This window comes from Heterodontus francisci, chromosome 8, assembly GCF_036365525.1.
Source record: "Heterodontus francisci isolate sHetFra1 chromosome 8, sHetFra1.hap1, whole genome shotgun sequence".
Taxonomy (NCBI): Eukaryota; Metazoa; Chordata; class Chondrichthyes; order Heterodontiformes; family Heterodontidae; genus Heterodontus; species Heterodontus francisci.
The window spans coordinates 106,208,107-106,221,481 of NC_090378.1; the positions used below are offsets into that span (position 1 = coordinate 106,208,107).

Below are 13,375 nucleotides of genomic sequence, written 5' to 3' on the forward strand. Positions count from 1 at the left end.
TCCTCCTTGTACCACTTAAAATCAGCAGGTCGTGTTAATTTTCTTTTACAGGGAGAGCACACTGTGCCAAAATCAAGGCCATATGAGGGGGACTGGGAAGAAGTATTAAGTGGTTCACATACATTTCAGCTGTAGGAAAATGAGAACTTTATCAGAGCGGATCTGTTTGCTAAATTATTGCCAGTGCAGTCTCAGAGTTAAAAAGGATGAAGATTCACTCCCATATGCCAGAGTCTGGAAATGGGGAGTGTGTAGAGCAAGAACTAAATTATTAACAAAAAAAAAACAAATGTTGGGTTCAAAGTAGTCACTGCTGTTGTCGGCCATTTGTTTGCAACAACTATTTTTTCAGGAAAATCCCATTAGAGTTATGAAACAAGGGGAATTCTCATTCCTTTCGGATGTTCAAACCAGAACCTTGCCCTTTTGGCCAACAGAGAGTTACATTTAGGCCGCTCCACAACACTTCAGACCTTTGACTGAAGATGCCAGTGTAAAGACTTGAAACCTTCATATCAACATCTTTTACTCCCAGGTGCTGACTCTGAGCTTCCAGGTGAACAATCCGTACCTTCACACGTCTGTACACAGCACTAGCCACCAGGGTAAACCATTCAGAACTGTGGAAAAACAGAACACCTCACCTTTTTGTTGAAAGGAATTTCCCCACCCCTCAATTAATCTTTATTTACAAGAGTTCACTGGCTCAGTTGCTGCTCCTCAACCCTCCCATTACTTATAGAAAGAAACTCAAGTGTTTTTTGGCCTGCACTCGAGTTAATATCTATGTTTCAGCTGAGATATTCACTTTGCTGTAAAAGATTAGGTTGAGGAGAAGCTGATTAAAAGTATATTTTTGTAAATAATCCATTCATAAAATTTGTAAAAGAACATTATGTAACAATTCAAATTCGACATAACATAAAGTGCAATACAGATCAGTTTCTTTCAATACAGTACACGAGGAGCCTCACTACACTTGGTATTACAGATTATATTTACGATGTACATTTCCATTTCATGCCAAACATTCTCTGGTGCACACAGCCCAAGGGGTTTCACACAGTTTCCAGCCCCTATTGAGCCTTCACGGCGGCTTCCCCAAACTTTAGTGCATCCTTCAGCACTTAATCCTGGATCTTGCAATGTGCCAGTCTGCAACACTCGGTCGTTGACAGCTCTTTGCACTGGAAGACCAGCAAATTTCAGACAGACCAAAGAGTGTCTTTTACGGAGTTGATGGTACTCCAACAGCAGATGATGTTTATCTGGGTGTGTCCCTGGGAACAGCCTGTAGAGCATGGAGTCCTGTGTTACGGAGTTGCTCAGGATGAACTTAAACAGAAACCACTGCAAATCTTTCCAGATCTGCTTTGCAAAGGCGCTTTCCAGAAGGAGATGGACAACAGTCTCTTCCCCACTGCAGCCGCCTCAAGGGCAGCATGTGACGTGCAGACGTTACGTGTGGACCACTGCCTGATGGACTTGTGGTCAAAGGCGTTTTTCTATACAAATTTTTCCACGAGGGACAGGTGGTACGCACAGTCCAACTGAATGGAGCATTCCACGGCAAGTGGCCGTACCCATCCTTCGCAACACTTTTGTGTGCGGCTGTGTCAAGCTGCGTATAGAACCTCAGCACACAGTGACACTTGGTGTTTGCGTAGAGGGTCGATATGCAACTTGACACAGCCGCACACAAAAGTTAGGCCATCAGGATGAGGGTGACATTGGGTATGTTTTTCCCCCTTTCTCTTATCGATCATGTCCCTGCGAACATGGTCCATTTTTGATCTCTAGATAAAGCGGAAGATGGCTCGGGTGACCGCCACAGCAGAGACGTGGGATATTGGCCAGACCTGTGCTACATACAGTAACAAAGTAAGCGCCTCCCACCTGCTGACCAGGTTCTTACCCACAATGGAGAGAACACGCTGCTCCCACATGCCCAGTTTCTGTTTTACCATGGCTACACAGGCCTTCCAGTTTTTGGCGCACGCCCCGGCCCCTCCAAACCATATCCCCAGCACCTTCAGGTAGCCTGACCTGATGATGGGGAAACAAAGGATCGGTCAGCCCAGTTCCCAAAGAACATGACCTCACTCTGGCTGCAATTTACTTTGGTGCCCAAGGCTAGTTTGAACGGGTTGCAGATGCTCAGTCTGTGCATGAACAGGGGATCCGAAAAGACGACAGCAACAATGTCTCTGACCTGAATACGTGCGCTGCCTGAGATTGTCACCCCTCTTATGCCCACATCCCTCCTGATGGGCTTAGCAAGACAGGGGAGAGGGGACAGCCCGACCGGACTCCAGATTTGATCGGAAAGCTTTCCGATTCCCACCCAATCGATAAAAACTGCGCTATTGATCTTTGTGTGGAGTATTTGGATCCAATTGCAGATTCCTTCACCAAGCCCCATTTGGGAGAGCACATCCATCGTGAGGAGAAACTGACTGACTGTTTGCTGGATCCTGCCATCCAGTCTGGGCTTGAATCACTGCTACAGCATAGGAGCATCCGGACTGCTGTTCAAATCCTTCAGAGTGCTGCTGGCTCGGGTCAACAACTTACAGTGTTTATTTTTCTGTGTAGAGATAGTAAAGGGGATGGACACTGAGCAGAAGAATAAAATTAGGGAGGGGAAGGATCAGTGAAAGAGAAGGGCCTTAAGAAGGGGGAGGGGCAAAGCAGGCAGTTTTAGGGAGGGAGTTCCAAAGTACACCAGCATGGCAGCCAACAGCTGGTCTCCTGACAGCATAATGGGCAGGTCAGGGGACGGGTGGTAACCCAGTGGAGGAGAGACGCCGAGTGTGCGGGATACACTCATGATCAGTTTAAACCATCAGACAAGGTGGTACAGCAACTGTTTCAGGAGAACCTTTGGAAGAACCACAGGGTATTCAGGACCGGCAGCGTTCCAAAGGCATTGCAATAACTTGGTCACCATCAGCTCTGAGTGGCGTGTGTCCAAAGTTCTGGCCTCAGGCACATCCCTAATTTTCATCGGCCCACCATTGGCAGACCAGTGGCCTTTAGCTACCTGGGCCCTAAGGTCTGGAATTCTCTCCCTAAGCCTTTTTGCCTCTCTATCCTCCTGCAAGATGTTCCCTAAAACCTTCCTCTTCGACCATGCTTTTGGTCATCTATCCTAATACCTCATGTGGCTCAATGTCAAATTTTGTTTGATAACGCTCCTGTGAAGTGCCTTGAGACACTTTGCCACATTAAAGGCCCTACATAAATGCAAGTTGGTGTATGATAAACTGACTGTTGACTGAGCCTACTTTGTATTTCCACTGGCAGAAAAATGTGGGGTGGGGTGGGGGAACGGCATGGTGGGGAGCCTTTCCCAAAGTAACAGACTGAAATCAGATTGGGTTTTGAAAAGCAAGTGCAAGGTTAAGAGTCACACCACAATGGCAAAGGAGGAAATGAACTTTCACCTCGGCCTTTGGATATGAAAAGCACAGGAGGGGAGCCTTTATCAGCAAAAGGTCCAAAGGGGATCACTCACTGTGAGCAAGTCATGCTGTCTGAGGAGCTCTTCTTTGAAGCCACATTAACGTTTTCAAAATCTATGATTCGCATAAAGCCACAGTGATCCTTCTGCGAATTTCGGAGGCATTCCCACGCCACGTTTTATCCTGAAAAACACTTTTGTTTGTCCAAACCCTTTTTATTTAGTCTTTACATTTAAATTATGTGTTATTTAAATCTTTTACAGATGAGGCATTTGTGTTCCTTTAGGAAACGCACCAAAGCGCAATAAATTAACCTTTGATCTAGAAGTCTGAGGACTGCTTTTTAAACTTCTACTAATGCTCTGCCAGTCCTGCTGTTGATTTTGATTTAGTACTATCCCTTTGTTTAAAAACAACAAAGAGCAGTCTTGTCAGGTCCAATACTCCTCCATCTGGAGAAGGATGGCCTGTATTGAATATTCTGTGGCAATCACCTAAAAGAAAACACCCAGCACGCAGAAATTACAGAAAATTTACAAACGAGGAGGCCATTCAGCCCACTGTGTCCGTGGCGGTTGATGAAGAGTTACCCAGCCTATTCCCACCTTCCTGCACTGGATCCGCAGCCCTGCAGATCGTGGCTCATCAAGTAGACATGCAAGTACTTTTGAAATGTGGTGCATTTCTGCCTCTACCACTCTTTCAGGCAGTGTGTTCCAGGTTCCTCACCTCCCCTCTAATCCAACCAATTACTTTCAATCTACGCCCTCTGGTTTTTGATTCCTCTGCTAAGGTAGGTCCCTATATACTCTATCTAAGCCCCTCACTTATCAATTAAGTCACCCCTCAGCCTCCTCTGTTCCAAGGAAAACAACACAAGCCTATCCAATCTTTCCTCACAGCTAAAATTTTCCAGTGTTGGCAACATCCTCGTAAATTTCCTCTGCACCCTCTCCAGTGTAATCACGTTTTTCCTGTAATGTGGTGACCAGAACTGTACACAGTACTCAAACTGTGGTCTAACTAGTGTTATATACAGTTCTAGCATAAACACCCTGCTCTCACATTCTCACATCAAGTCATATGAAAATATATTAAAAAACAGACATATTTGAATGGTTTGCTTTATCATTATCCTTGACCACTCCTTCTCTGGGTGCTGCCAGTTTTGGTGTTGGCTGCCCTCTGGTATCTCTAACTATAGGTTTATTGTTCCCCAATGAGTGAGCTTAGATGATGAGTGTTGGAGGAGCTAGTCAACGGTAGGTGCATCTCAGTCAATCCCAAACCTTATCCCGCATCCAAGTGATCTCTGCTGGAAATCAGTGTATGCCAGCTCGTGATTGGAAGCAGGATCCTTAGCTCAGTTTTGTACCAGAGGCAAACTGTAAAAACTTCCCCCAGCTCCCACAACTGCCTAACTCAGACCATAGATTGAAGGGGAGATTGCTGGTCTTCACTTTGCAGTACACTTAACTACCATTCTGACAGGGAGTGCTCTCCACCAAGACCCCAAACAACCACCACCTCTCCCGCCATCCCCCACCACCCCGATTCTCTCCTCAATACCCTTGCTGCCTCACCCACTATGCAGCATTCTCTGGAAAAAGTAGAAATGCAAACCTACTCCACGCCTCCACTGAAATCCAACATAGAAAATAAGAGCAGGAGTAGGCCATTTGGCCCTTCGAGCCTGCTCCGCCATTCATTATGATCATGGCTGATCATCCAACTCAGTAACCTGTTCCGGCTTTCGCCCCATACCCTTTGATCCCTTTCGCCCCAAGAGCTATATCTACCTCCTTCTTGAAAACATACAATGTTTTGGCCTCAACTGCTTTCTGTGGTAGTGAATTCCACAGGCTCACCACTCTCTGGGTGAAGAAATTTCTCCTCATCTCAGCCCCGAAAGGTTTACCCCGTATCCTTAGACTATGACCCCTGGTTCTGGACTCCCCCACCATCGGGAACATCCTTCCTGCAACTACCCTGTCAAGTCATGTTAGAATTTTATAGGTTTCTATGAGATTCCCTCCTCACTCTTCTGAACTCCAGCGAATATAATCCTAACCGACTCAATCTCTCCTCATATGTCAGTCCCACCATCCCAGGAATCAGTTTGGTAAACCTTCACTTCACTCCCTCTAGAGCAAGAACATCCTTCCTCAGATAAGGAGACCAAAACTGCACACAATATTCCAGGTGTGGCCTCACCAAGGCCCTGTATAATTGCAGCAAGACATCCCTGCTTCTGTACTCGAATCCTCTCGCTATGAAGGCCAACGTACCATTTGCCTTTTTTACCGCCTGTTGCACTGCATGCTTACCTTCAGCGACTGGTGTACGAGAACACCTAGGGCTCGTTGCATATTCCCCTCTCTCAGTTAATAGCCATTCAGATAATAATCTGTCTTCCTGTTTTTGCTACCAAAGTGGATAACCTCACATTTATTCACATTATACTGCATCTGCCATGCATTAGCCCACTCACTCAACTTGTCCAAATCACCCTGAAGCCTCTCTGCATCCTCCTCACAACTCACCCACCCACCCAGTTTGTGTCATCTGCAAATTTGGAGATATTACATTTAGTTCCCTCATCTAAATAATGAAACGTATGTTGTGAATAGCTGGGGTCCTAGCACTGGTCCCTGTGGTACCCCACTAGTCACTGCCTGCCATTCGGAAAAAGACCCATTTATCCCTACTCTTTGTTTTCTGTCCGTCAACCAATTATCTATCCATCGCAATACACTACCCCCAATCCTATGCGCTTTAATTTTACATGCTAATCTCTTATGTGGGTCTTTGTCGAAAGTCTTCTGAGAGTCCAAATAAACCACATCCACTGGCTCCTCCTCATCAACTCTATTAGTTACACCCTCGAAGAATTCTAGTAGATTTGAAAAGCATGATTTCCCTTTCGTAAATCCATGCTGACTCTGTCCGATTCTACCACTGTTCTCCAAGTGCTCTGTTATAAAATCTTTGATAATGGACTCTAGAATTTTCCCCACTACTGACGTCAGGCTGACTGGTCTATAATTCCCTGCTTTCTCTCTACCTCCCTTTTTAAATAGTGGGGTTACATAAGCTACGCTCCAATCTGTAGGAACTGTTCCAGAGTCTATAGAATCTTGGAAGATGACCACCATTACATCCACTATTTCTAGGGCCACTTCCTTAAGTACTCTGGGATGCACACCATCAGGCCCTGCAATGCTGCAAGACAGCATCTCAGATCAGTTTGCACACTAATTTCTCTCCGTGCATAGGGGAGAGCGGGGTCGGGGTGGGGGGGGGGGGGGGGGAGGTGGGGGATTGATTTCCACTGTCCCCTAATGCGGAACAAAACCCTAAACCCCCTTATAAAGCAGAGGTTCATGATCTCAATATACAGAACACACAAGGGAAATTTTCCCCCTCGGCCAAACCCATAGATCCACAAGTCCAGGTACATTAGGTGCCACTGTAATTCAGAGTGCAGAAGACCAGGGTCTATACTACACTCGCAGGTTTGGAAGGTGCTGTCCAAGGAGCCTCGGCGAGTTGCTGCAGTGCAACCTGTAGATGGTACACACTGCTGCCACTGTGCGTCAGTGGTGGAGGGAGTGAATGTTTCAGGTAGTGGATGGGATGCCAATCAAGTGGGCTGCTTTATCCTGGATGGTGTCGAGCTTCTTGAGTGTTGTTGGAGCTGCACCCATCCAGGCAAGTGGGGAGTATCCTATCACACTCCTGCCTTGCACCTTGTAGCTGGCGGAAAGACTTTAGGGAGTCAGGTGGTGAGTTACTCGCTGCAGAATTTCCAGCTTCAGACCTGTTCTTATAGCCACAGTAATTATGTGGTTGGTCCATTGGTAACCCCAGGATGTTGATGGTGAGGGATTTGACAATGTTCATGCCATTAAATGTAAAGGGGAAGTGATTACATTCTCTCTTGTTGGAGATGGTCATTGCTGAGAACTACTGTGGTGTAAATGTTACTTGCCACTTATCAGCCCAAGCCTGAATGTTGTCCAGGTCTTGCTGCATGTAGGCATGGACTGCTTCAGTATCTGAAGAGTTGTAAATGCAACTGAACACTCTGCAATCATCAGCAAACATCTCCACTTTTGATCTTATGATGGAGGGAAGGTCATTAATGAAGCAGCTGAAGATAGTTGGCCCTGAGGAACTTTTGTAGTGATGTTCTGGGGCTCAGATGATTGGCCTCCAATAACGACAACCATTTTCCACTGTGCTAGATACGATTTCAACCAGTGGACAAATTTCCCCCACCTCTGCCACCAACACCCCCACCCCCACATTGTGGCAGAACCCATATTGAGCATCAGTGAGCAGGTTATTGCTGAGTAAGTGTTATTTGATCGCACTGTTGATTGAGAGTGAACTGGTGGGGCTGTAATTGGCTGGATTGGATTTGGCCTGTGTTTTTTCTACATTTTCAGGTTGATGACAGTGATAGAGTCATAGAGAGATACAGCACTGAAACAGGCTCTTCGGCCCACCAAGTCTGTGCCGACCATCAACCACCCATTTATACTAATCCTACATTAATCCCATGTCCCCTACCACATCCCCACCTTCCCTCAATTCTCTTGCCAAATACCTACAATAGGGGCAATTTACAATGGCCAATTTACCTATCAACCTGCAAGTCTTTGGCTGTGGGACGAAACCGGAGCACCCGGCGGAAACCCACGCAGTCACAGGGAGAACTTGCAAACTCCGCACAGGCAGTACCCAGAACCTAACCCGGGTCGCTGGAGCTGTGAGGCTGCGGTGCTAACCACTGCGCCGCCCAATAGTTGTAGCTATACTGGAACAGTTTGGTAATTGTGGTGGAATACAATTTTGCCTCTGCTGATGGCCCACAGGGCCTCGAGGATACCCAGTTTTGAGCAACTAGATCTGTCTGAGTCTCACCCATTTAGCACAGGGGTAGTGCCACACAAGATGGGACTTGGCTCCACAAGAACTGAACGGTGGTCACTCTTACTAATATTGTCATGCACAGATGGATCTGGGACAGGTAGATTGGTGAGGACAAAGTCAAATAGGTTTTTTTCCCCTCTAGTTGGTTTGCCCACCACTTGCCGCAAACCCAGTCTAGCAGCTATATCATTTAGGACTCACCAGCTGGTTAGGAGTGGTGCTACTGAGCCACTCTTGGTGATGGACATTGGTCCCCCACCCAGAGTACATTTTGTGCCCTTGCTACCCTCGGTATTTCTTCCAAGTGGTGATCAACAGGGGGAGCACTGACTCATCAGCTGACGTGGGGGCAGTAGGTGGTAATCAGCAGGAGGTTTTCTTTGCTCATGTTTGACCTGATGCCATGAGACCTCAATGGGTCAGGAGTCAATGTTGAGGACTCCCAGGGCCACTCCCCACTGTATATCACTGTGCTGGTGAGACAGGACATACGCAGGAATGGCAATGGAGGAATCTGGGACATTGTCTGTAAGGTATGATTCGATGAGTATGACTATGCCAGGCTGTTGATTAACTGGTATGTGGGACAGCTCTCCCAATTTTTTCACAAATCCCCAGATATTAGTGAGGAGGACTTTGCAGGGTCGACTAGACTGGGTGTGCCTTCATTGTGTCTGAATCCAGTGATCATATCGATGCTGGGTGGCCCATCTGCTTCTATTCGTTATAGATTTTGTAGTGGTCTGGATACAAATGAGTGGGCTGCTAGGCCAGTTCAGAGGGAAGATAAGAGTCAACCAGAATGCTGTGGTTCTGGAGTCAGAGGCCAGACCTGATGAGGATGGCAGATTTCCTTCACTGAAGGATATTAGTGAACCAGATGGGTTTTTAAGGCAATTGAGTAGTTTTAATTAACTCAATTTAAATTCCCCAGCTATTGTGGTGGGAATTGAACTCATGTCTGTGGATGCTGGGTCAATTGAAGCTTTCAAGAATGAGAGAGATAGATTTTTGGCAGATCAGGGTATCAAGAAATATGTCAAAGGTAGGTGAAAGGAACTGAGGTGCACATCCTCCAGTTATAGTCTAAATGAATGGCAGAGCAGGATCAAGGGGCTGCATGGCCCACTCCTGTTCCTATAGCAGAATCTTAGGCTCGCAATTTCATAGGTCTCAGATTGTGCTACTGGGATAAGGAAGGGTCAGCACTTGGACATAGCACCTCTATAATACCACAGAAGCACCAGTGGTAAAACTACTTCCATCTACCTTAGATATACCAAAGCTTTCAAGCAGTGTAGCAGGTTTTGAACGAAACACTCCAGCACCTTTCTTGGAACTAGAATATGCCTCATTTTCCTTAATGAGGCATGTGATTCATTTCTCACAGTCTGAAAGACTGAAGAATCTTATGAGATGCTCCTTAAAAGGAGCTATAACCATTCTGGTTGGAATATAGTTGGTGACTAAAATACAGCTCCCCTTTACTAGCCGTGCAGCTCCTGAGTAGGCTCCAGGCGACAGAGACTAGTTAATAGATATTATTAAATACATTTCCTCAATTTGCCTCTGTCCCCTCATGAAGCCACTAATTTGTGCTATGGTAAGGCTCTTTGGACCCAGGTGGACCTCCAATCCTTTACATTCTTCATAGGTCAGCTTAAATGAAACTTCTCACCAAGTTATCTTCACTGCTTTCCTCTCAGCCTCTGCACTGAACAGGAATAGGCACCAACATGTGGCACCACGAACAATTGACAACATTGACAGACACAGACAAGGGGGCTATTAACCTGTATATAAAGCGTATAGCCAACCTAATGCTAAGAAAACAGTCTGATTTAAAACACATTTGTCCCGATAAATAAAGTAGCGAAGCATACAAAAATCAGTAGAGAGCAGCACAACTGTATTAGCTAGCTAGCAAGCAAAACAGTGACCAATGCAAATTACTTTTGTTGACACCACGTGATAACATTGCATTAGCATGTAACCAGCCAGTGAAACCATTACAAAATAAAAACCAGGACTGTAAGTAGTAACAGTCTCTTTCCCAAGCTGGGTTGAATGATCTTTTTTCAAATTCGACACCATGTTTTTTCACAGGTAAGAAATAGAAAATAGGAAAAACAAACACAAAACTAAAATTCACAGATGCCTCCCGAGTCCGTCTCTGGTCATTGAGGACACCTAATGCACGTTAGACATTATAAATGTGTTCTCATCCAAAAATTGAAGATGATATAACTGTGTATACTCATGCCCTTCGCAAAGTCTAACACCAGAACGTGTGCAATATTGCCGCATTCTTTGTGAAACGGCTCATTTACTCAACTTCCCATCCTCCGCCTTTCTATTATGTTAAACCAATATTTTTGAGGAGTTTCTAGTTTGTTTCGAATGGAGGGTTTTTTTTTAATTAAAGGAATTTTTACCTTATGCAGTAGCTCTGCATCACTTGCTCTCCCTCTTTCCAGGTGTTCACACACACACACACACATCCACCCACCTGTTCTGGTTCCCCCCTCCAGTCCCCAGGCTCCTTTATAACTGAGCTAAGTTTCCTTTAAAGTTTTGCAGTTTGATGTTCGACATTATTAATCCTTAGTTCCTCGAAAAGAGCTAGAAAGCTGACAGCCGTTAACTGGAAGAAGCTCAACAACCGCTGTCCCGCTCAGTGCAAACGCAGGACAAGTAATTTCTTATTGGGGGTGTTTGAGGCCTACACTGGGTGTTTAAGCAGGGTCCCTGGCCACCCACTGGCTCCATTCCTCCCCACCCACCAGCCGGCTCCATTCCTCTCGTGCCCTCAGTGGTTTGTCACCAGCTGCAGATACGACACGACCGCCTCCGTCCAGCTTCAGCACCCACACTGCGCATGCTCCAGTCACAGGCCGGCACCAAGCGCTCTCCGGTCACAGGCCGGCAAGCTGCCCCACTAGGAGAGGTGGGTGCTGCCAATGCCCTGCCACTTTCCAATTGCTTTAGCTCTTGGTAATTTTAAGCGTCTTGCTCCAAGCACAAGTTTAAAGATTTGGAGCAAGACATTTAAAATCAACACAGACCTCAAAATACACTGGTGTCCGTGTACAGACACATTGCCAACCCCTGTCACTGAATGGCTTCTTATCTTTGGTGATTTCAATCTCAACTCATCATGTTCTCTCTCTCTTCTGAGTTCACTGCCCTCTTATACTCCTTAAATCTCTCCCTCATGTAAACTCCCCAACCCATTTCACAGCCCTCCCCTTGACCTTGCCAACTCACGTGGTCTTGCTAGTCCCATTGTAGCAATTGCCGATAAGGCCATCTCTGATCACTTCCTTGTATCACTCTCTACCCACAACTCCCTCCCATGCACCAACTCGACCTCCTTCTGTATCTGTCCCTGGAAAAAACTATCCCCCAATTCAATTTCAACTGCATTCTCAAAGTCCCAACTGTCTCGCCTCTGGCCCTCTGTTCACCACATTTCTGCAGCTACTGATTTCTTCAACTGCAGCTTCACCTCCACCTTTGATGCCTTCGTCCCCAATGAAACCATTAACTCTCTCACACTGGCCATTTCCCCAGTACAGCCCTCATCACCGCTCCTTTAAGTCCAAGGGACACAGACTGGAAAGGATATGGTGGACAACTAGTTTTAGCCATCCACCACCAGATCTGGCTGGACAACATAGAACACGATCTGGTCCTGCTGTTGTCTGCTAAAACTACTCACTGTTCCAGGATCTTGGAATGCAAAGATAAGCCCCGGCTTCTTTTCTGTACTGTCTTAAACTTGTCCCCTCCACCCTCACCTCCAACAATTTTTTTTAAAATTCATTTGAGGGATGTGGGCGTGACTGACTAGGCCAGCATTTGTTGCCCATCCCTAACTGCCCTTGAACTGAGTGACTTGCTCAGCTATTTCAGAAGGCATTTAAGAGTCAACTACATTACTGGGTGTCTGGAATCACAATTAGGCCAGACCAGCAGATTTCATTCCCTAAAGGGCATTAATGAGCCAAATGGGTTTTACAACAATCGACAATAGTTTCATGGTCACCATTAGACTAGCTTTTAATTCCAGATTTATTAATCGAATTCAAATTTCACAATCTGCCGTGGTGGGATTTGAACCCCTGGCCCCAGAGCATTAACCTGGACTCTAGATTACTAGTTTAATGACATTACCATTACATCACCGCCTCCCCGAGTGTGATGAGCTCATGGACTTCTTTGTCATCAAGATTAAGAGCACCCAATCAGTTGCCTCTGCTGCGTCCCTCCCTTTCACTAGCTCTCCTGACCAAACTTTACTTCCCCTGCCCTAGCCCTGAACCCGCATCTTTCTCTCCTATCTACCCTCAAGCTCTTTGAGCTCATCTTGTCCAGAAGACCCACCCCCTGATCCCTCAATCCTATTCCCACTAAACTGCTGACCAACAAACATCCCCACCTGATCCCCATGTTAGCTGATATTATCAGTTCTCTCTCGTCAGCTGTTGTTCCTCTTTCCCCTTCAAATCCACAGACATCATCCCTCTCCTCAAAGGCATATCCTTGACCCTACCGCCCTTGCAAACTACTACATGGCCACTCCCCTCCATATCTCTGTAATCTCCTCCAGCCCCACACCCTCCAAGATATCTGCCTTCATCTAATTCTGACCTCTTGAGCATTCCCAATTTTAATTGCTCCACCAGCGGTGGCATGCCTTCAGCTGCCTGGGCCCTAGATTCTGGAATTCCCTCCCTAAACCTCTCCGCCTCACTTTCCTCCTTTGAAACACTCCTTAAAATCTACCACTTCAATCAAACTTTTGGTCATCTGACCCAAAAACCCATTCAGTTCAGTGTCCTGCTTTGTTTTATAAAATTCCTGAAATGCATCTTGGATGTTTTATTAGATTAAAGGCGCTATATAAATATAAGCTGTTTAATAGGCAGAGTCAGCAGGATGTTCAACTACATTGTAGATGGCTCGCTCTC

At 46.1% G+C, this 13,375-nt stretch overlaps 1 protein-coding gene across 1 annotated transcript in view; it reads right to left on the reverse strand.

Moving 5' to 3' along the window:
- The window catches only part of si:ch211-267e7.3 (ADAMTS-like protein 2), a 152,114-nt gene that overhangs the window by 113,069 nt on the left and 25,670 nt on the right, over positions 1-13,375 (reverse strand). The gene's annotated exons all lie outside the window — the stretch shown is intronic.